The 21,826-nt window shown below is 43.0% G+C and overlaps 1 long non-coding RNA gene across 1 annotated transcript in view; it reads right to left on the bottom strand.

Annotated features, from left to right (window-relative positions):
* LOC120869370 overlaps positions 1 to 21,826 on the bottom strand; it is a 54,234-nt gene that overhangs the window by 17,259 nt on the left and 15,149 nt on the right. The window contains exons 2-3 of the long non-coding RNA XR_005722533.1: positions 7,800 to 7,989; positions 5,298 to 5,463 (exon numbers count right to left, since the gene is read on the bottom strand). This is a non-coding gene — a long non-coding RNA (uncharacterized LOC120869370). The remainder of the gene's footprint in view (positions 1 to 5,297; positions 5,464 to 7,799; positions 7,990 to 21,826) is intronic.

Raw genomic sequence — 21,826 nt, forward strand, 5'->3', positions numbered from 1 at the left:
CTTGGAATGCAAGGAGATCCAACCAGTCCATTCTGAAGGAGATCAGCCCTGGGATTTCTTTGGAAGGAATGATGCTAAAGCTGAAGCTCCAATACTTTGTCCACCTCATGCGAAGAGTTGACTCATTGGAAAAGACTCTGATGCTGGGAGGGATTGGGGGCAGGAGGCGAAGGGGACGACAGAGGATGAGATGGCTGGATGGCATCACGGACTCGATGGACGTGAGTCTGAGTGAACTCTGGGAGATGGTGATGGACAGGGAGGCCTGGCGTGCTGTGATTCATGGGGTCGCAAAGAGTCGGACACGACTGAGCGACTGAACTGAAACTGTGACTGCATTTCATTTCTGTGTTCAAAGATGACAGGTGGGAGCAGAGGCGTGTCCTCACGGGGTTTTGGATTTGTCACAGAAACAAAGGAGACTTGGGTCCGACTAGACCTGGGAGGAGAGGAGGAAGGATGTGGACGGTCCCCAGGTGTGGTTCTGGGAGACTGAATACAGTAGACAGTGGCTCCCTTCCTCACGAGAGCGGATGAAGACCGCAGGCCACTATCTTCTCTGGGAAGGGGAAGGCAAGGTCAGGGGCCAGGGGTGAAGGCAGGGCGAGTGGAAGAAGCTTGATGGAAGTGGTGAAGGTCTGAAAGAGCTGCCACGGTGATGTGGAAAGTAGCTGAGGAGGGACAAGCAGGGCTGCCGGGCAGCACTGCAATTCCAGCGCCAACTGGAGCCCATACATTTGGAATGGCACCAATCAATGCACCCTTGGCAACCGGGATGGAAGAAGCAACGGGCTGGGGAGGGGCAGGCAGAGCCACGAGCATGGGAGCAGAGCCCACAGGGTAAGAATGGAGAGTGATGGTGGAGACAGGCCGAAAGGGTGGGTAGGCTGAGAGAGGGAGCAGCTGAGGAACAACAGGAAGTAAAGGCAGGGTTGGAGGGAGTCAGGAGACAGAGGTCTCCAGGGCGGGCAAGCTCAGGGTGGTGGGAAATCACAGTGGATGGCATCTCCAGTTGAAAAGGCAGTGGCACGGCCCCCGGGGCGGGGCGGGGCAGGGGCAGTGACCCAGGGCAGTGAGGGTGAGTGAGCAGCAGAGGCTAACAGCAAGTAGTGCTGACTCTTGGCCATGGACACGACTCCTCAGGAGACACAGGCTGAGTGTCAGGAACCACACTCGAGCCTAGGATCAAAACCACAGTCCCTGGACTTCCCTGGTGGGCCAGTGGTTAAGAACCCACCTGCCAATGCAGGGGACACTGGTTCGTTCCCTGGTCTGGGAAGACCCCACATGCCATGGGGTGAATAAGCCTGTGCTACTGATCCTGTGCTCTGGAATCCATGTTCTTCAACAAGAGAAAAGGCACTGCAGCAAAAAGCCTATACACCACAACTAGAAAGCAGCCCTCGCTCACCCGCACTGGAGAAGGCCCAGCAGAGCCAAAAATAAATAAATATCTTAAAAAAAAAAACAACCACCGAAACACACCACAGTCCCTGACTCCCTGCTCTGGAGTCAAATATGTGACCATGACACAGAACAAAGGTCAACGAGACGGTCAAATCCCCCCAACCCAGCAGAACCTCATGTTTAAGAATGCATCCAAAGGGAAAACAAACCAGGAGAAAAATACAACTGCACCTTTTATGAGGCTCATTGCATCTACAGGACAAGAAAAAAGCTGAAAGAAAGCTAAGCATTCAAAACAAAATTAAAAATATGGAGATGATGAAGACATATCATGTCTGTGACATGCAGACGAGCTTCCTCGGGTAGAAAACCTGTCCTGCTCATCTCTTCATCCCCAGCACGCAGCGCCAGACTTGGCGCATAATAGGCACTCAGAAGCTGTCTGAACAAATGAACGGATGGAGGAAACCGCATCCCATTATGATTAGACCCATGCAGGAGGATAAAAAAAAAAGTAAGCCCTTGGAGGAGAAAATGCAAAAATAATCAAAATACTGATGTTAGGAGAGTGCAGGCAGGATGACTTCTTTACTTATTTAAAAACTATGCCTAATCCTAGCACACTGTCTAATAGTTAGAGGGGAGTATTTGCTCTTTAACAATGCTTGGATCAAGGGAAGAAATACAAGTCAAAACTGCAGAATTTCTTGGGACTTCCTTGGTGGTCCAGTGGTTAAGAATCCATGGTGCAGGGGACATGGTTTGATCCCTGGTCGGGGAACTAAGAGCCCACATGCCTCAGGGCAACTAAGCACTACCCTTACAGCTAGAGAAGCCCATGGGCCGCAATGAATACCCAGCGCAGCCAGAATAAAATAAATAAAACCAATTTTTTTTCAATGTATAATTCTTGGTGATGACAGTAACCAAAAAAAAAAAAAAAGAAAAAACTTGGCATGTAAAAAACTGCAAATACATTTAGCCTTTGTGGAAATCCATCCCCCAAATAAACTGACAGAAATAGAAATGACACAAAGTTACTTGCTGCAACAATTTTAACATGTCAAAGGGCAGGCACAGCATCAGGTCTAGGGTAAAGCACAGTGGAGCACTGTGATGATAGAGAAAGAGTCGGGATGCCTCCTCCAGCAGACCGGGCTAACCTCGGGACCCCACGACAATGGGGAAGGCCATGGGCAGAGTGCCAGGCACAGTACTCCACTCACGCCTGAGAAAGAAGCAAGGTGGCATAGGGTACAAGGACGCACGTGCATTTGCTGCAAGCTATGTGTATGTGTGGGGGGGTAATTTTTAAAGGTGAGGATAAACCAAAACCTAATAAAAATGGCCGTCCATGGCGGCGAGAGAGAGAGAGGATGGTGAGGGAGGCAGGAGTGGAAATCAGATTTCTCTAAATGTACTTTCTTTTACAGTTTTGACTTTAGAATCATGTAAAAACATTTTAAATAATTACACATCTAAATTAAATCAACATGTAAAAGCTAAAGCAATCCCTAAAAATGGAAAATAAATGAAAACAAACGAGCTTAACTGTGTATCAAGATGGCAGCTTAACCACAAAAAGAAGTGTTAGTGCAAGTGACTTTAAAGCACACTGATAGTAATATGCCTGTGCCATCTCCAGCAGGAAAGAGTCTGAAAGCAAAAAGAACTGCAAAGAAATCGTAAACTATACTCAGTAATTCTACCAGGCTGTTAGTAATAATATTGCTATTTTTATTTTAGATACACATACACCAAACACACATAAATACCATTAAGAAGGCAGATTTATACTGTGTAAAAAAAATCAAATAAAAAGATAAAAATATAAAATTAAGTAAGTAAAAGCCCTTATAGGGCTTCCTCGGCGGCTCAGTGGTAAAGAATCTGACTGCAATGCAGGAGATGGAGGAGACCTAGGTTCGATATCTGGGTCGAGAAGATCCCCTGGAGGAGGGTATAGCACCCCACTCCAGTATTCTTGCCTGGAGAATCCCATGGACAGAGGAGCCTGGAAGGCTACAGTCCATGGGGTCACAAAGAGTCGGACATGACCGAAGCAACTTAGCACACATGTACAAAAGCCCTATAATCCTAAATTTGAGTAGGAAATATCAATACAAACTCATGAGGAATTGTTATTTTTTAAGAAAATAAATCGCTCTGTCACTAAAAGCCATGACCAATGTTGTAACAGTGAGTACCTCTGGTATCCACGTTCTGGCTTCGTGTTATCATTTCCCTCATAAAGGAACCAGGGTTCCTTGGAGAAATGGCTGATCCCAGGTAGAAGTGAGCTAGTAGCAAAGTCTACTGGGTCACATTAAGGAGATTCAGGAGCCACCTTGAAGGGTTCCACCACTGGTCAAATTAAGACAATTTGATTATCAAAAAGAATAACAATTACGGTGGATTAAGACATATCTAATATGTTAAGATACAGGAGTTCATAATAATGCTCAAAATAAATTTTCAAAACCTAATTGGTAACCTTGAAGGTTATAAGAACACCAACTAATTCTTCTAAAAACTGGCAGATAAAGGGGGAGAGTGAAGCATTTAACTTGTCTCCCCTAGACAGTTTTTCAGGGTTACCAAATAGCTGCAGGGGAAGTTCTTTATAGAAGTATTCCAGCTATTAAATTAAGAAGGAATGATAGTAACAGATACATAGTACTATATATAAAATAGATAACCAACAAAGACCTACTGTATAGCATAGGGAACTGCACGCAACATTCTGTAATAACCTATAGGGGAAAAGAATCTGAAAAAGAGTATATATAGTGCGTGTATATATATATATATATATGCATGCATGTATAACTGAATCACTTGGCTGTACACCTGAAACTAACACAACATTGTAAATCAACTGGACTTCAATAAAAATAAAAAATAAAAGAAGGAATGATGGAATTAAAGCATCACAATTTTGCAACCTCTAACAAAATCCTAGATCTGGGCAAGGCTCACTAGTGGCTGCTTAGAGACCGATGAGGAACTTTATCATAAACAGCTAAGGCTGACAGAACCTAATCCAGTGACCACATGGCTTTTGTGCTTCCTCATTTGATGCAGCAAGAAAACACAGCAACATCTAAAAAGTGTTCTCACGACACTATACAAAAATCTGAGTCTGCCTGAGCCTCTAGACTTCACCAATTTGGAGGGAACACTGGGAATATAGGAACTTCTCAAATGGCACTGGAAATGCAATCAGCCAGATCCCAAATGCAGGAAACCCTATAGGACTGATAACCTAGTATATCCTAAACAAATAAATAGCAGGGGAGGAAGAACTACTACAGATTAAAGGAGATTTTCATATACAACAGTATATGAAACTTTGGAGTATTCCGATTTGAACAGAATATCTGCAAAAAGCAGCTGTATGAGAAAACTGGGAAAATCTGAACAGGACTAGATATTAGATGATATTATTAAGGAACCACTGAAAATTTTTATACTTGTGATAATGGTGCTGTCATTATGGGAGTTTTTTAAGTGTCTGTATTTCTTAGGGAGCGATACTAATGCATGTATAGTTGAAATGTCTGGGGACTGCTTTTATCTGGGTAACAAAAATGAAGAAAGATTGGTCAAATGTTAATGACAGTTGGAGCTGGGTGGAGAGTACGTGGACATTCATTTTAATACCTCTTGGACTACTGGATGTGTTTGAAATTTTCCATAATAAAAAGTTGTTTTTTTTTAAAGAGAAATAGCTCATGATAATAAGAATGCATGCATTCTATTTTCCTATGTGATTAAAGAAACTGGGCAAAAACAGACCTTTTGTTCTGGAGTCACTAAATCCTAAGTAGTTGTTTTCTGAATTATGAATATCAGCTAAAGTAAGACGAAAGAGAATTTGCTGCAGAGACCTTCAGGTTGTAATTTTTCACACCTGATTGTCTGGATCTGGGAGGTACCGCACCATGATGGGTATGAGGCATTCAGAGAGCACCACTGGAAAATCTGATCTGTTTTCTTATAGAAAAATGGCAAGAGCAGGAATCTGCTCCATCAGCTCAGTCCGCACTGTGGGCTCTGCAGCAATCAAAAAAAAAAAAAGAGCAAAAGAATTATATAAGAATAAGCCAAGCATCTTATACAGTATATACTCATAGTTTCTAAGCTTTTCTTACTAAAATACTTCATCAAGGAAATTAGACAAATGCAGTTTAAAAATCATTTCCCATTTAGAGTGCTTATGCTACAGACAAGCTTAAAAAGCTAATAAGCTATAGGGCAATATAAAAACATAAAAAGAAGAGAGAATGACAACTCTATTATAACAAGCTGTATATAAATCGAGGCAGGAACAGGAGGTCTGCGTGCCAGGCCAGCGTCCAAAACCCATTACAACTAATGGCATATATGCCAGACCTATGGGTTGTGCTTATTTAAATTCTAGCCAGAATGTATACATTATAAACAATCCTTTCATAAATGTGCTCCCCCACAATCCACGCATCCCAATTACTTTGGAGGCACAGCATTAAACAAAAGAGCAGCTCTAGCTCCAATATACCACATTAAATTTAACACAAATGTATAATTGCTTCAGCACTGTAAATGGTGACTCATTTACAAAGAGAATCCATTTAAGGACTCAAAACATCCACTTGGGCCTTTTTAAAAGCATTGTGTCACATTAAAATATATGAAAATTTTAAACTAATATGAGAGCAATATGAAAGGCTTATTTTTCTATTTTCTAGTAAAAGGATCAAAATCTAGAGCAAGTCTAAGATTTTGGAAACTTTCTGAAGCTGTTCACCAGTCATTAAGATTTTGGAAACTTTCTGAAGCTGTTCACCAGTCATTATCCATGCAGAGGACAAGTGGGGGTACAGAGCAGCTGTCAGTACTGGCAGTAAGATGAGTGACTAGTACTCCACTAGTCACTCATCTTACTAATCGCAACTCTGGGTGTTTGAGGCGGTGGCGGGGCGTGGGGGCGGTAGATGGACAATGTCTTAGTATCTACCATAAGGCAGTGTGCTTTTCTTCCAAGATAGCAATTATGGAGAGGTACAAAGATAAAGAAAAATCAAGATTAGCCTACAAAGATCGTGAGGGAAACTAATGACTGGGATTGTTCTAATCCAAAGGAGTTCTTTTGACTTGGTATTTCTTAGCAACTAGCAGTCTGGCAAAACTCACAAAATTCAAAAAGTCCTAACTGTCAGGACAAACAGCATTCAGAGTCCTTCAGTTCAGTTCAGTTCAGTCACTCAGTCGTGTCCGACTCTTTGAGACCCCATGGACTGCAGCAAGCCAGGCTTCCCTGTCCATCACCAACTCCCAGAGCTTACTCAAACTCACGTCCATCGAGTCGGTGATGCCATCCAACCATCTCATCCTCTGTCGTCCCCTTCTCCTCCCGCCTTCAATCTTTCCCAGTGTCAGGGTCCTTTCAAATGAGCCAGTACTTCCCATCAGGCAGCCAAAGTAGTGGAGTTTCCACTTCAGCATCAGTCCTTCCAATGAATATTCAGGACTGATTTCTTTTAGGATGGACTGGTTGGATCTCCTTGCAGTCCAAGGGACTCTCAAGAGTCTTCTCCAACACCAGAGTTCAAAAGCATCAATTCTTCAGTGCTCAGCTTTCTTTATAGTCCAACTCTCTCATCCATACATGACTACTGGAAATACCATATCTTTGACTAGATAGAACTTTGTTGGCAAAGTAATGTCTCTGCTTTTTAATATGCTATCTAGGTTGGTCATAGCTTTTCTTCCAAGGAGCAAGCATCTTTTAATTTCATGGCTGCAGTCACCATTTGCAGTGATTTTGGAGCCCCAAAATAAAGTCTCTCACTGTTTCCACTGTTTCTCCATCTATTTACCATGAAGTGATGGGACTGGATGCCATGATCTTAGTTTTCTGAATGTTGAGTTTTAAGCCAATTTTTTCACTCTCCTCTTTCACTTTCATCAAGAGGCTCTTAAGTTCTTCTTTGCTTTCTGCCATAAGGGTGTTGTCATGTCTAAGGGTCTGCATGTCTGAGGTTACTGATATTTCTCCCGGCAATCTTGATTCCAGCTTGTGCTTCATCCAGCCTGGCATTTTGCATGATGTACTTTGCATATAAGTTAAATAAGCAGGGTGACAATATACAGCCTTGACATACTCCTTTCCTGATTTGGAACCAGTCTGTTTTTCCATGTCCTTAGTCATTCTAATTTTCTAAAAGTAAGGATAATCTGATGCCAACTAAGAGGCCATTCTTCATGACAAAAATCTACTCATGGTTAGACACTGTGTATAGTTTCCCAATTAATAAACAGGTTTTACTTTAAATTAGCTATCAAAGCTCATACACAACTTCTTGGAAAAGCACACGGTAAAAGTAGAAGCCTCCAGTGCCTGTACAAACCTGCGTCTTCTGACAATCTGACCATGATCCCCATTACTGTTAGGAAGTCTTCTTCATTGTTACTGAAGTCCATGAAGATACCAAGGAGCCCTCGGGCCATAACCTAACAGTGGAGATGAGAAAGGGTCCACAAAGTTACCTGTGCTCACTCCGGCATGTGCTCCGAGCAGGTAATGCAATCAGGGTGCACCTACATCCAGAGGGAGAAAACCCCATCAAGGGATGTCTGAAGGCGGTCATTCAACATGAGTCCACATCCTCTAGCAAAGGGACCCATATCCTCCAGGCTGGTAGTCTCTGGAGGTCAAAACTGTCCATGTGCACAAAAGAAAACCATTTTCTCTTTCTCTGACAGATTCTTCAGGCCTAGGTAGACTTGGAAAAGAGGTCCCGTGACAGCGGGAGGGAATTAAGTGACCAGCAAATGCAGAAGGAAAAGGTCCAAAGGGACATCTGACGGCCACCTCAATCCCAAATGGCCTCCCCCTGAGTGTCAGTACTGCCCCCTGGCTGCCCCTCCCCAGGATGTGACCATCAGAAGTGGCTACTGTTGCTATTGTTCACTCTCAGTCATGTCTGACTCTGCAACCCCATGAACTGCAGCACATGAGGCCTCCCTGTCCTTCACTCTCCCAGAGTTTGCTCAGACTCATGTCCATTGACTTGGTGATGCCATCCAACTATCTCATCCTCTGTTTTCCCCTTCTTCTCCTGCCCTCAGTCTTTCCCAGCATCAGCATCTGGACATTGTCAAATGCCTATCGGGGGCAAAATCCCACCCTGGTTTGAGAACCACTGTGGTAAAGGATGCTGGCTCTCTATGACGTTGACAACAATCCCATGTATCTAAACTTACTTCACACGAAGGTTTAAAGACAAAACACAAAGACCAAAAAAGCCACAATGAGGTAACATTACTCCCTCGAGAGGAACTAAAATTATAATAATAATAACTAGTGCTGGGCAAAGATAGGGACCATAGAAACTCAGACTTTGTGGGAATGCAAAATAGCGCAGGTTATTCAGAAAACAATCTGGCAGTTTCTCAAAAAGTTAAATACACACTTATCATTCAACACAGAGATTCCCTCTTAGGTATTTACCCAAATGAAGTGAAAACATATGTCCACACAAAGACTTGTATGCCAATGTTCACGTTATCAGCATTCACAATAGTCACAGAATGAAAAAAATCTCCATGTCTGTCAAAACACAGAATATCCATTAAATGGAACACAACTCAGCAAAAAAAAGGAGAGAACTACTGGGGACAACAAGAAAGAATCTCAAATGCATTCTGCTAAGTGAAAGAAGCCAGACAGAGAAGACTACATACCACGTGATTCCATTTATAGGAAATTCTTAAAAAGGCAAAACCTTAGCATCAAAAATCAGATCAGTGGTTGCTTGGGTCAGCGGTGGTGAGACAGGGGAGATGGATAGCAGGAACAAACAAGGACACAGGGAGGATGGAAATATTCACCCTTGGTGCACACGACATGAGTGCACACACTTTACCCCAAACTCACTGCAGGGGACGCTTAAGTGAGTGGGTTCTATTGCATGAAAAGTATGCCTTGATAAAGGCATTTTAAACAGACACTGATGACAGAAGTCAATGCAATCAGCAGTGGCTAATGGTGGCCTGGAGGCCGAGGGATGCCTGAGAGGAGGGCCTGGATGCCTGAGAGGAGGGCCTGGACTCCCTAGGAGGTGTCTTTGAACAAATGGAAAGGAGTCTCTGCCTGCTCCTCTGGGTCTCTGACAATCTAGAAATAATACTTGTCTCTGCTTCATTTCCGGCCATGCACTGGAGAACAGCGGAAGACAGAAACCCACCAGGATATTCAGAAAAAGATGATGGAAATGTGGAACGCAAAGAGGCAATCCAGGAGGAAATTTCACCCGACTAGGCCTGTCCAGGGAGAGGTACACAGCACCCCCACAATCCCCCGCCCCCGGGATGCAAGGCCAAGATCTGGCAGCTGGGACTTTTGGGGAAGCCGAAACAGTTAGTCAAGCCCCTGATTACATTCCACTGGACCACAGTGATGGCAGCCTCCCCCGGGAAATTAAGCAGCTAAGATCGCCAATCTGCTTGTAGGGCCACCGAATGGATACCCAGCAGTGCATCCAGCCTCAAGTGGTCCCAGGGGCCCTGCCCTCTTAAGGGGAGCCAGGAAAGCAGTAAGAGAGGGCCCTGGAGCAGAGACACAGACCTTGTGGCGAATACAGAGTGTGAGGGAGTAAAGACACAAACAGACTGGTGCTCTGGCACCAGCACTTTGGAGAACCTGGCTGCTTGATGCTGGAATGACCTAGCGAGGTCACAGTGGATGAACATAAGCCTCGAGACTTCTCACTGCTTGTTGTGCTGATGACCTGAAAGAACACAGGACAATTGTGTGCCTCAGAAAAGTGTGAGAAAGCTTAAATGAAATCTTGAGATTGTGTCCATGAAGCTCAGTCTGGCACTTGGTTCATGCTAAGCCCTCTAGCAAGTCAGCCATCAATCAGTATTATATAAGCAAAGAATTGCAATCAAAGTGCCTATCAGAAGAGGGAAGCTAAAATAAATTAGGATGTAGCTATACACTGGCATACTATACAATCATTATTAAAGGTACCTATAGAAATGCACTGAGTTAGAAAGCTGCCCATGATATATAAAAAGAAAAAACATGAAAAATAATTTTACATATAGTATGAGCCCATTTCTTAACAAAAAAAATGTTTATACATCAATGTGCAATGTGTGTGTGTGTGTATGTATGTGTTAGTCACTCAGCCTTGTCCAACTCTTTGTGAGCCCATGGACTGTAGTCTACCAGGCTGCTCTGTCCATGGGATTCTCCAGATGTACAACACGTGTACACAAAAACACTCACATACACATACGCGCATTTAGGAAACGTCAGGAAGTCACAGATCGCAACATCCCTCTCAGTAACTGACAGGACAAGAAAAAAATAGATAAGGATATATAAGACCTCAATAATGTTTTCAACAAACTTTCCCAGTTGACGTTGATAGGATAACTCTATCCCAAAATCCTGCACATTCTTTTCAAGCACATGTGAAGCATTCAACAAGTAAGAGTAGACACGGAGCCATAAAACAAGTCTCAACAGTTTTAAAGAAGAGAAATCACACAAAGTTTGTTCTCTGACCACAAAAGACTTACACTCAGAATCAAGTAACAGAAAGATGCCTGAAAAATTCTCAAATATTTTAAAATTAATCAACATACTTCTAAATAACTCATTGGTCAAAGGAGAAATCATTATGGATGTTAAAAATACTTTATACTGAAAGGGAATGAAAATATTACTTATAAGAACTTGAGGACACAATTAATACAATACTTAAGTATTCATAATACTTAATACAGTACTTAATGTAAAATGCAAATGCTATAAAAGAAAGACCATAAAAGCAACATGTTAAGCATCCCTCAGATGAAGTAAGAAAAAGAACAGCAATTAAATCCCCATCCATAAAAAAATAAAAACCTCCAAGGAAGAAAATAATACAGATTCTAGAGCAAAAATTAGAAAACTAGAAAATGAACATACAACAGAGAAATTCAAAGGCAAAAGCTGACTCTTCAAAATAACTAATAAAATGAATAATCCTCTGGAAAGAATTATCTGGGAAAAGCAAAGAGAAAAGGCAACAAGAGCCAACAACAGGATGGAAAATGGGGCTATTCTACAGATTTCGTAGACAATAGAAAGAAAATTACCATTTTCCAACAGACAATGAAATAACAGATCTAAGCAATGATTACTTGTGACCACTAAAATCATTAGAAGAAAGGTTGGTGGGGAATTTTGTAATGAAAGAATCAAACACCTGTGCCCACTGCTCAATATTAACAGCTCTGAGAGGGGGACAATCAGACCCCGTCTCACGATGTTTTGTGATAAGAAGTACACCAAAAAAATATAAAGTATTGTTTTTTTAAAAAAAAAATTGAAGCAGAATCTAATCAAGTCTCCAGGTTAAATTTTCAGTTTACAGAAAATACAGAGAACAAAGGAACACGTTAAATTACACCATGAGAATAATGATCACAAATCCAGAATGTGAAAAATTCTGCAAGACTAATGATCCCTTCAACAAACAAGTGATGTAGGGGGAAGATGAGAGGGAGAATCAATGAGAGAGTAAAAGAGATTTAATATCAAAAGGAAAAAAAAAACTATAAACAAACAAAAAAAAAGACTTGAGAGACAACATCTATGTAATGAAATGTGTGGACTTTATTTGGATCAGGATTCAAATCAACCAACCATTAAAAGGTGTTTTGAGACAGTCAGGGGAAATTGGGATGCATTATTGTTAATTTTGTGGACTGTGATAATGATATTGCAGTTAAATTTATGTCTTTAGTTGGATAAAATTATATAATATCTAAGATTTGCTTTAAAATACACTGAAAAATTCCATGGACAGTGGAGCCTGGTGGGCTACCATACATGGAATGCCAAGATTCAGACACTGCTTAGCGACTAAACCACCACCACACTAGCAAAAGAACATAAAAGCTCTACAGAAAAATGATCAAAATTTACTGGGACATTAAAGGAAACCCAAGTAAATGGAAAGATATACCATGTCTATGGATTAGAAGTCTAAACATTGTACTGTATTGAGGGCAATTCTCCCCAAATCGACATAAAGATTCAATGTGAGCCCAATCAAAAGTCTAATAGGTGTTATTTTTGTTTTGCTCTATTAGAAACTGATGAGCTGATTTTGGAATTTATATGGAAATGCAAAGGACCAAGACTAACAAGTTATGTCAAAGAAGAAAGACAAGGTGAGAATTCTTTCTCTATCAAATATAAAGACTTACTACAAATCTATAGTAATCAAGATGGTGTGGTTCTGGTTGCAGGGCAGACAAATGGACCACTGGGAAAGGAGACAGTCCAGACAGTCATGAGCAGACAGCGGATCATAACAGGTGGCACTGGGGAGAGGACGTATAAAGTGTTATTGTGACAAGCTAAGACGAACCGAAGAGCTTCTTGAGGAGGGTGAAAGAGGAGAGTGAAAAAGCTGGCTTAAAACTCAACTTTCAAAAACTAAGATCGTGGCATCTGGTGTCATCACTTCATGGCAAACAGAAGGGGGAAAAGTGTAAACAGTGACAGACTTTTATTTTCTTGGGCTCCAGAATCACCACAGACGGTGACTGCAGCCATAAAATTAAAAGATGCTACTCACGGGAAGGAAAGCTATAAAAACCTCAACAATGTATTAAAAAGCAGAGATACCACTTTGCTGACAAAAGTGTATAGTCAAAGCTATGGTTTTTCCAGTAGTCATGTACAGATATGAGAGGTGGACCAAAAAGAAGTCACAGAACAATTGATGCTTTCGAATTGTGGTGCTGGAGAAGACTCTTGAGAGTCCCTTGGACAGCAAGGAGATCAAACCAGTCAATCCTAAAGGAAATCAACCCTGAGTATTCACTGGAAGGACTGATGCTGAAGCTGAAGCTCCAATACTTTGGCCACCTGATGCAAAGAGCTGACTCATTGGAAAAGACCCTGATACTGGGAAAGATTTAAGAGAAGGGGACAACAGAGGCTGAGATGGTTGTACGGCATCACCAGCTCAAAGGACATGAGTGTGAGCAAACTCTGGGAGACAGTGAAGGACAGGGAAGCCTGGAGAGCTACAGTCCAACGGGTCACAAAAGAGTCAGACACAACTCAGCGACTGAACAACAATAAATTGTGACAATTAGGAAAATGAGACTTTCACATTTTCAGACCTAAATGTGAAAGGAAAAAAAAAAAACTAGAGATTTTAAAGCAATATGAAAGAACATGCTTATGATCTTCCGGTAGAGGAAGACATTTTAAGGACACTTCAAAGTGCATTAAGGATACAAGAAAACAATAAATTTAACTACATTAAAAGGAATAACCTCTGGTCACCAAAAGAATACCATAATGAAAGCTAAAACATAAGTCACAGAATGAGAGAGGATGTCTGCCATACACAACTGAGAGAGGGTTGAAATTTAGAATACACGAAAACTCCTTTGTCCATTCATTAGATAACAGGACTATATCAAACTTAAATTTTCTGATTTTGATAACTGCACTGGGATTATGTAAGTGAGTGATGAATGTCCATGTTGGAAAAATTCACACTGAAGGATTTAAAGGAGAAGCAACACAAAGTGTACAACTTATTCTTTTATAGCTGAGAAACAGAAAGGAAGGATAGAGATATGAATCAAATGTGGCCAAGTGTTAACAGCTGACAAATCTGGGTAAAAGCTACACAAGAATTCTTTCTACTGTTCATGAAACTTTCCTAAAAGTGTGAGGTTATCTTTAAAACTTTAAAAATAATCTCCTGGCAAAACAGGAATATAAAGAGACACAAATCAGAAATACAAATTTTCTTAAGCTGATGAAAGGCAGCTAATAAAGAAATAAAACAAGATAGGAAAGGAAGAAATAAAACCATCATTTTTCACAAACATCACTGTAATGTGTAAAAAACCCAGAGAATCCACAGAGAAGTTCTTAAAGTTAATAAGTGAACTTAACATAATCAATGGAGACAAAATCAGAATATAAAAATCAACTCCATAGGTCAGCAACAATTATAACTTCTAAGAAATGATACAATTTATATTAGCATAAAAGATCAAACACCTAGAATGAATTGAACAAGATATGAAAGATCTCTACAACAGAAAACTATGTATTATAGTTTTATAGTTGTTTATGTGGATGTGTTATACATATGTGTATATACATGTATATATACACAGAGAAAGAAATTGAAGAAAATCTTAAAAAATGGAAGGAATAGAAAACTAAGTATGGTAAAGATGCTAATTCTCTACATACTGATTTACAGATGCAATGAAATGAGATGAAAATTGCAGCACATTTTTTGTTTTGTTTTCTAAAATTGACAAACTGGTACTAAGATACATTTGGAAATGCCAAGGGCCAAGAGCAGTCAGGACAGCCTTGTCCTTCCATGAAGCACTTCCTCTACCTGATACCAAGACTGAGACGACACAGCTGCAGCGATGAAGACAGCGTGCTCCTGGTGTGACCACAGATAAATGGCCCGATGCAATTGACGAGGGAGTCCAGAAAGGGACACCTGATGGAAGGCAAAGGGGGCGAGCAGCAGGGCTCAGTGAGCAAAGCACTTTCAATAAAGGGCGCTGGATTAACCGGAGACTGTAGAGGGAAATGAAACTTGGCTCCCTCCTCGCATCAGACAGGAACAAGAAGAGCAACTAAAGGTGGACGGTGGATCCGGTGGTGAAAGGGAAACGATAAAATTTCAGGGTGAGAAAATACGCTAGTGCCTTACACGGGATGTGAAGAGCAGCAACGCTAAAAGAAAAAGCTGTTGAATCGTGGACCATGTTTCAGTGAAGGGCGGCTCATCAAGAACACGGCTCAGAGTACCCTCATTTTCCCATCTGTAAAATTGGGATAATAATTGTGGCAATTGCTCCGAGCCTTCTATCATTTAATAGATGTAAAGCAGAGAATATAATTTTTTTTAAAGAGTAGCAGAAATAAGAAAAGACACTCAGTGAACAGAGTAGGAACCAGTCTTGACAGAACCTGTCCTTCAGGGAAGATGCGGGAGGCCCAGGTGGACCCAGAGGACTGTTCCAAGTGAGAGAAGTGGAAGGAAAGGGCTGGTAGAAGGGTGAGAAGGAGGAGACAGGAGCTGGGGGACAGAGCTGATGCCAGGAACCTTAGCACACCCTCCTCTCTGAGGCGGGGGCAGTGCTGGCAGACGCAGGTTTGGGCGGACGGTGAACTGACAAGCCATGTCTCAGCTTTCTGATACAACAGTCAGGGTCAGCTGCTGAAGGGAAGAGGCATGGGCTGAGCCCGGGGGACGGTCCTGCCAGCACTGTGAGGAGTGACAATGGACCGCGCAGGACAAGCAGCACGAGGGTCCCAGAAGCCTGGTGCCATCAGGACACGAGGCAGGTGAGTGGCACGCCCACCCATGCTTCCCCCTTCCTGGCTGTTTAAACCCCATTACATTCCATCACTATCTCCTTTCCTGGCTTACCGGGTGGTCCGTAAGACAGTGACAAGAATAATCGGAAAGCCTAATAACAAGAGTCCCAGCATCCAGGGAAGAGCCTGTAGCCCTCTTCCTCCACATGCTCCCATGAGGCTGTCACAGACACGTGGCCACCAATGGCCACCTAACTGTGCGGAGGCTGGGTGCAGCTTACCAGTTGATGTGACTGCTGAAAAAGCATACTTTTGCAGATGAGCGAGGGGAAGCAGGTTGTCCTGGCCTGGAACGTCCAAGAAAGCTGTCACCCTCACGCCATTGCAGTTTTTGAGGGCCATACTCCTCAAATCCATCTGGAGGGGAAGAAGGGGACCGCACTGTAAGTTCACATGACTGGACGGGTCACACCTGGGTAAGATGTGGCCACTCGCATGCCTTCTGCTCTCGCGGGTCTTTCCAGCTGAAGCTGCTGACAGTTCATTGGGGATGACACGGGCAGGTTTCTAACCAGAAGAAGGTGATGAGACCAGAGCCGTGGCACAGGGCCGGACGCTACCCCTCTGGGCTGTGGGTCTGATGTCAAGTCACCTGTCACCACCGTGGAGGGGACCCTCCCCGCCATCTGGGATGCAGAGGATGTTCATTCACAAAGTATTCGCCCCTGTGAAAACTGGCCACGGAGCTCTACACAAACATGATGGTTTAAAACAGTCAAAAGAGAAAGAAGTCTGACACCTAAGCAAGAATCTGATGGCAAGTCCACAGCACCATATCTTCTCTCGGTCTGAATGTCCCACCACGTAGCTTCTCCCACCCTGTGACATCGATCCCCATCAAGTAAGCCCTGGCCTGGCACCCCCCAACCAGACCCCCGCTACATGGATGTCAATGGTGCCTCCAGCTCACCCTGGTCAAAAAGGAGCCTATGCATGCATGCTCAGTCGCTCAGTTGTGTCTGACTCTTTGCGACCCTATAGACTGTAGCCTGACAGGTTCCTCTGTCCATGGGGATTCTCCAGGCAAGAATACTGAAGTGGGTTGCCATGCCCTCCTCCAGGAGAAGCCCACTGTCACGCTGACGCTTCCTCTTCAACCCTACCCCCCCTTGTCCCCCCAGCAAGGCAGGCACCCCCTCTCTCCAATGTAGCGGGGTGGCTGAGCTCAGGGGCTCTTGAACCAAACGTCCCTGGAATGGAATGAATCCACCAACTTCTATGTATCGGCAGTGTGACCAGAGTGACAGCCTGTCTACATTCCCATGTTCTAATATGCAGGGTGGGTGTTACACCCTACCTGGCCCTGTCTGGATGCTGGAACAAGTGAGTTCATGTGTGTCAAGACAGTGAGATCTGGCCCCTCAGGGTCCAGCCTTGAGCCTGGCCACCAACCTCTACGAACCCACGCTTCAGGGGTGGAAAGGCTTCCTTCCCTTCCTCAGCACAGCAGCAGCTGAGCAAGAAGCACCATTGGAGCAGAAAAGCAGGGGATTCCTACCCATAAGACAGAGAAACCCTTAGGCAATAACTGATCAGACTTGAGAACAAGAAATGACAAGTTTGTGCCTAGGTGCTTACTGTTCTTTCAAACATTTTTTTTCTTAAAGATTTTTATATGTGGACCATTTCCAAAGTCTTTAATTTGTTATAATACTATTTCTGTTTTATGCCTTGGTTTTTTTGACGGGGAGGTACAGGGGATCTTAGCTCCCCTGACCGGGGATCAAACTCACACAACCTGCATTGGCAGGCAAAGTGCTAACCACTGGACCACCAGGGAAGTCCCTCTTTGAAACATTAATCACATTTTTTTCTGAACTAATTCTTTTAGGCTAGTAGTTAGAGCCTATTAAAAATTCACACTGTGTAACGGTGACCCTGAGCACTCTATTAAAGAATTACAGGTTTGGAGAAATAATGTGTGTGACACCACCAACTATGTCATTTCTCTGCAGGATCCCTGATTGGGAGGACCAGCCTCCCAACCACAGGTGCTTTGCATGAGCTTTTTTCAGTGCATTTCAGGGACCAGGAGGAACATGCCAGCATGTGTCCCCCAGGCGTTTACAGAGCACTGTGGACTCGGCCTGGAGTGGGATTCAAGATACTGAGTTTAAAGCAGAAAGCTTTGGGACCGAATGATGTTCACAGACACACACACTCTTTTCAAACACAACTTTTCACAAGGATCAAGTTTCAAAAGATTCTCTAAGGCCCAATTGTGTACTTAATGGGTTACGAACTCCTGTTTTAAAAGTAACAAACAATATCTAGGCTTTCTTCAGAAAACTCTATTTATCAGAGAACTAGAGAACCTAGCAGGAGAAGGCAATGGCACTCCACTTCAGTACTCTTTCCTGGAAAATCCCATGGGCGGAGGAGCCTGGTAGGCTGCAGTCCATGGGGTCGCTAGGAGTCAGACACGGCTGAGCGACTTCACTTTCACTTTTCCCTTTCATGCATTGGAGAAGGAAATGGCAACCCACTCCAGTGTTCTTGCCTGGAGAATCCCAGGGACAGGGGAGCCTGGTGGGCTGCCGTCTATGGGGTCGCACAGAGTCGGACACGACTGAAGTGACTTAGCAGCAGCAGCAGAGAACCTAGCAATTAGTTCCACAAAAGAATAGTTGTTATTAGAGAATATTAATAAATCTACTAAACTAACTATATAAAACTACACAAATTATATACATGGAAGTAAAAGTCATAAGCCATAAAATATCAGATAATAACTAAACTTTATTGGTTACTTCCTGTAAGCCAGGAACTGTGCTAAGAGCTTTCAGTAGAGCAGTAGTTCACTGAACCCTGACAATACTGTATTAGTTTTGTTAAGGGAACTGAAGCTCAGCGAGGCTAAGAAAGTTGCCAAAGGTCACACAGCTAGAGAGTGACAGAGTCAGAATTTGAACTCAGTCAGACCCTAGACACTGCACTGTGTTGTACTACCAGAGAGGAAACCAAAATTTTAATTTTAATTTTCAAAGAAGTCCCTCCCTCCTCCCTATTTGGGATTCAGCCACTGAGGCCTTCCCTTAGTTCTTCAAATGCACCAAAGGCTTCATCTCAATGATTTTGTCCCACTGCCCGAGAAACCATTGCTTCTTAATCCCTACGCCCTACCCAAGCCTGGGCAGTGCTGTCCAAAACAGCCTTTCCCCGGCCTCTAGGGGAAGGCCAGTCTCTGGCAGCAGCCCCTCCTGGAGCTGCAGCTCTTCTGTCCTGACCTCTCATCCCAAGAAAACTGCTGCACCAGGATCTGTGACTGCTTGTGTTCATCCTCCAGCAGCTCTGCCCGCTCCATGGAGGGGCTGTCAACCCAGCACTTAGTATGGGACCTGACAACTAACAGGTGCTCAATAAAAAGTACTGAAATGAAGAAACACCAAAAGAAACTTGAATGAAAACAAATATTAAATTAAAAAAAAAAGAATGTTATAATATGGAATCATAAAGAAGCAAAAAGGGACCTTAGAACATGCCTTGATAAATTCCCTCATTTAAGATTCAGGGCCCCCATTGCCAGCAGCAAAAACTGGGATTCTTAGAACCTAAATGTTTTGCATTCCAGCCCAGTGTTATTTCAAGAGATGAGCAGAAAAACCTACAGAGATGAAGGCTGACAGAACAACAAAGCCAAAGGGAAGGGTCACGGCTTCTGAGGCGACTGAAGCAAGGAAAGAATAGACTTTGCTTCCAGTAGGAAGGTAAAAAGACCTGCCAGGAAAATCAATGAAAGGAAAGTTTTCAGGTGCTGGACAGCAAGCAGCCCAGTTCCAGGATACCTAGGAGAAGGTCTCTCTCTCCTTGTTTGTGCCCAGGGCAGCAGTGGCTGACCGCCTAGAGGGTTTCCAGCCACCGAGCAGGAAGTGTGAGGAGGCTGGGGAAGGGAGGGAGCCGCAGAGACCAGCAAAGCAGCCCCCTGGAAGATAACTATTTGTGTGCTGCTAGGAAACAACTGCTCAGCAGAAGCTGACACCCTACGGTCAACAATTAAGACCTACACACAGGTAGGTCTAAGACAGTAGACTTCTGGGGATAAAAGAGAGGGGTGGTCAATTTGAAGCCAAGCCCCCTGTAGAAGACAGCTGTGGAAAGAGGATACAGTTAAGGTGGGAGTAAGGTAAAGGACAGTCGCTCTTGAGAAATCAAAACCACAGCCTCGCATGACCCATGGGAGCAGAGACCAGATCGACCCGGCCTACAGAGCATAGGAGCCTCTCTCATTCAGCAATTGGGAGGCTCATTGTCCAGAATTATTCCATCTCCAAGCATGTCTGCAGAAGCACCCAAGCTGTTCTAAAGAGACTTTCACAATTCAGTAAGCATGTGTCTTCATCACATGATTCTTGCTGAAGATAAATATGCAATAAAAAAAAAAAAAAACCTTCAAACTACCACCCAGAGGAAGAGAGAGCAGACACAACGAATGAGAACTTGCACCCCAAGATGAGAAATATGAGGAAAAAAAAATCTGAAATAGACTATCAAAATAATTATGCATAGAATGAACAGGATTTTAAAGTAGATATCATAACGAAAAAAGAGGAGAGCGAGGGGTGGGAGGAGCAGGCGCGTCTGAAAAAGAACCAAGTGGAGATAAAAAATAGAGACAATTTAATTAAAAATTCAGTAGCTGGCTTAAATAGCAGTTTAGACACAGCTCAAGAGAGAGTTAGTGAGCTGGAAGATTGAGCTGACAAATCACCCAGAACTCTGCAGAGAACTAAAGACTTGGAAATCTGGGCCAGCAATTAAGGCACATGAAGAATGGAAAGCTCAGGTCTAAGATAAGCCCAAGAAGAATTCCAGGAAGGATTAGTGGAAGTAGGGAGAGGCAATAGTCAAAGAGATAATGGCTAACAACCTTCCAGAATGGGGGGCGGGGTGGGGGGAGTGAATATTCAATTTGAAGAACTACAGATCCTGAACTGAATAATTAATAACAAGTCCTTACTTAGAAGCCATCTGAAGAAAACAGAGAAAAAATTAAAGATTGAATTCTGGGCCTTTCACTTAATAGACATCAGAGGCATACCGTATGCTCAATAGGAGAATGAGTCAAAATACCTGCTCTGAAACCTAGCTCTGCCTCTTAGAAGGTCCATACTTCAGATAAACAGCTCACCTCTCTGATGCAGTTTCTCACTCTAATAAAATGGATGCCTACCAGTGATGACTATTGTAGTGTAGATTAAAAGACAGTAGTAGATAGTTAGATACAGTTATACAGCATATGACATACATACACACTCTGAAAATGTCAGCTGCTATTATTACTACTAAATCACTGCACACACTATATTATTGATATTGTTTATGCTTATACCTCCACAGTTTAGGGCAACCACAGCCACCAGAAAGTGTGTGTGTGTGGTGGGAGTTGGGGGTGGGGAGAACCAGAAAGGAAAACATCATAAAGGGGAAGTCCTTGCATTAAACTCTGGCTTGGCCCCTAAACCATGCATTTGTGTGGCAAGCTCCAGCACAGCTAAGACTAAGGGAATCGAACTGAGATTGGGGGTACTCTCCATTACTGGAAAGACAATGGGAACAGGTAGAACTGTCAATCTGAATGCCTAATGAAATAAAACAAAATAAAGAAATCAACACTCTTTGGAGGCATACAGCAGAATCCAGGGACCTTTTTACAGTACAGGCTATTCACTATACCCAGGGTACAATCCAAAGTTACTCAATAAACAAAGAAAACATAAACTAGCTAACAGAGAAAAAAGTCAAAGCAGACTCAAAGGATCCAAATGTTGGAATTATAAATATTTTAAAACAACTATTATAAAATGCTTATGGATGTAAAAGAAAATATGCCTTTAAGGATGTCCCTGGTGGTCCAGTGGTCAAGATTTGGGCTCCCAGTGCAGCAAAACCAGGTTCAATCCCTGGTCAGGGAGCTAGATTTCACATGCCACAACTAAAGAACGAGCCCTCGTGCCACCACTAAGACCTGAAGCAGCCAAATAAATACATTTT

This window comes from Oryx dammah, unplaced genomic scaffold, assembly GCF_014754425.2.
Source record: "Oryx dammah isolate SB20612 unplaced genomic scaffold, SCBI_Odam_1.1 HiC_scaffold_10, whole genome shotgun sequence".
Classification (NCBI taxonomy): Eukaryota; Metazoa; Chordata; class Mammalia; order Artiodactyla; family Bovidae; genus Oryx; species Oryx dammah.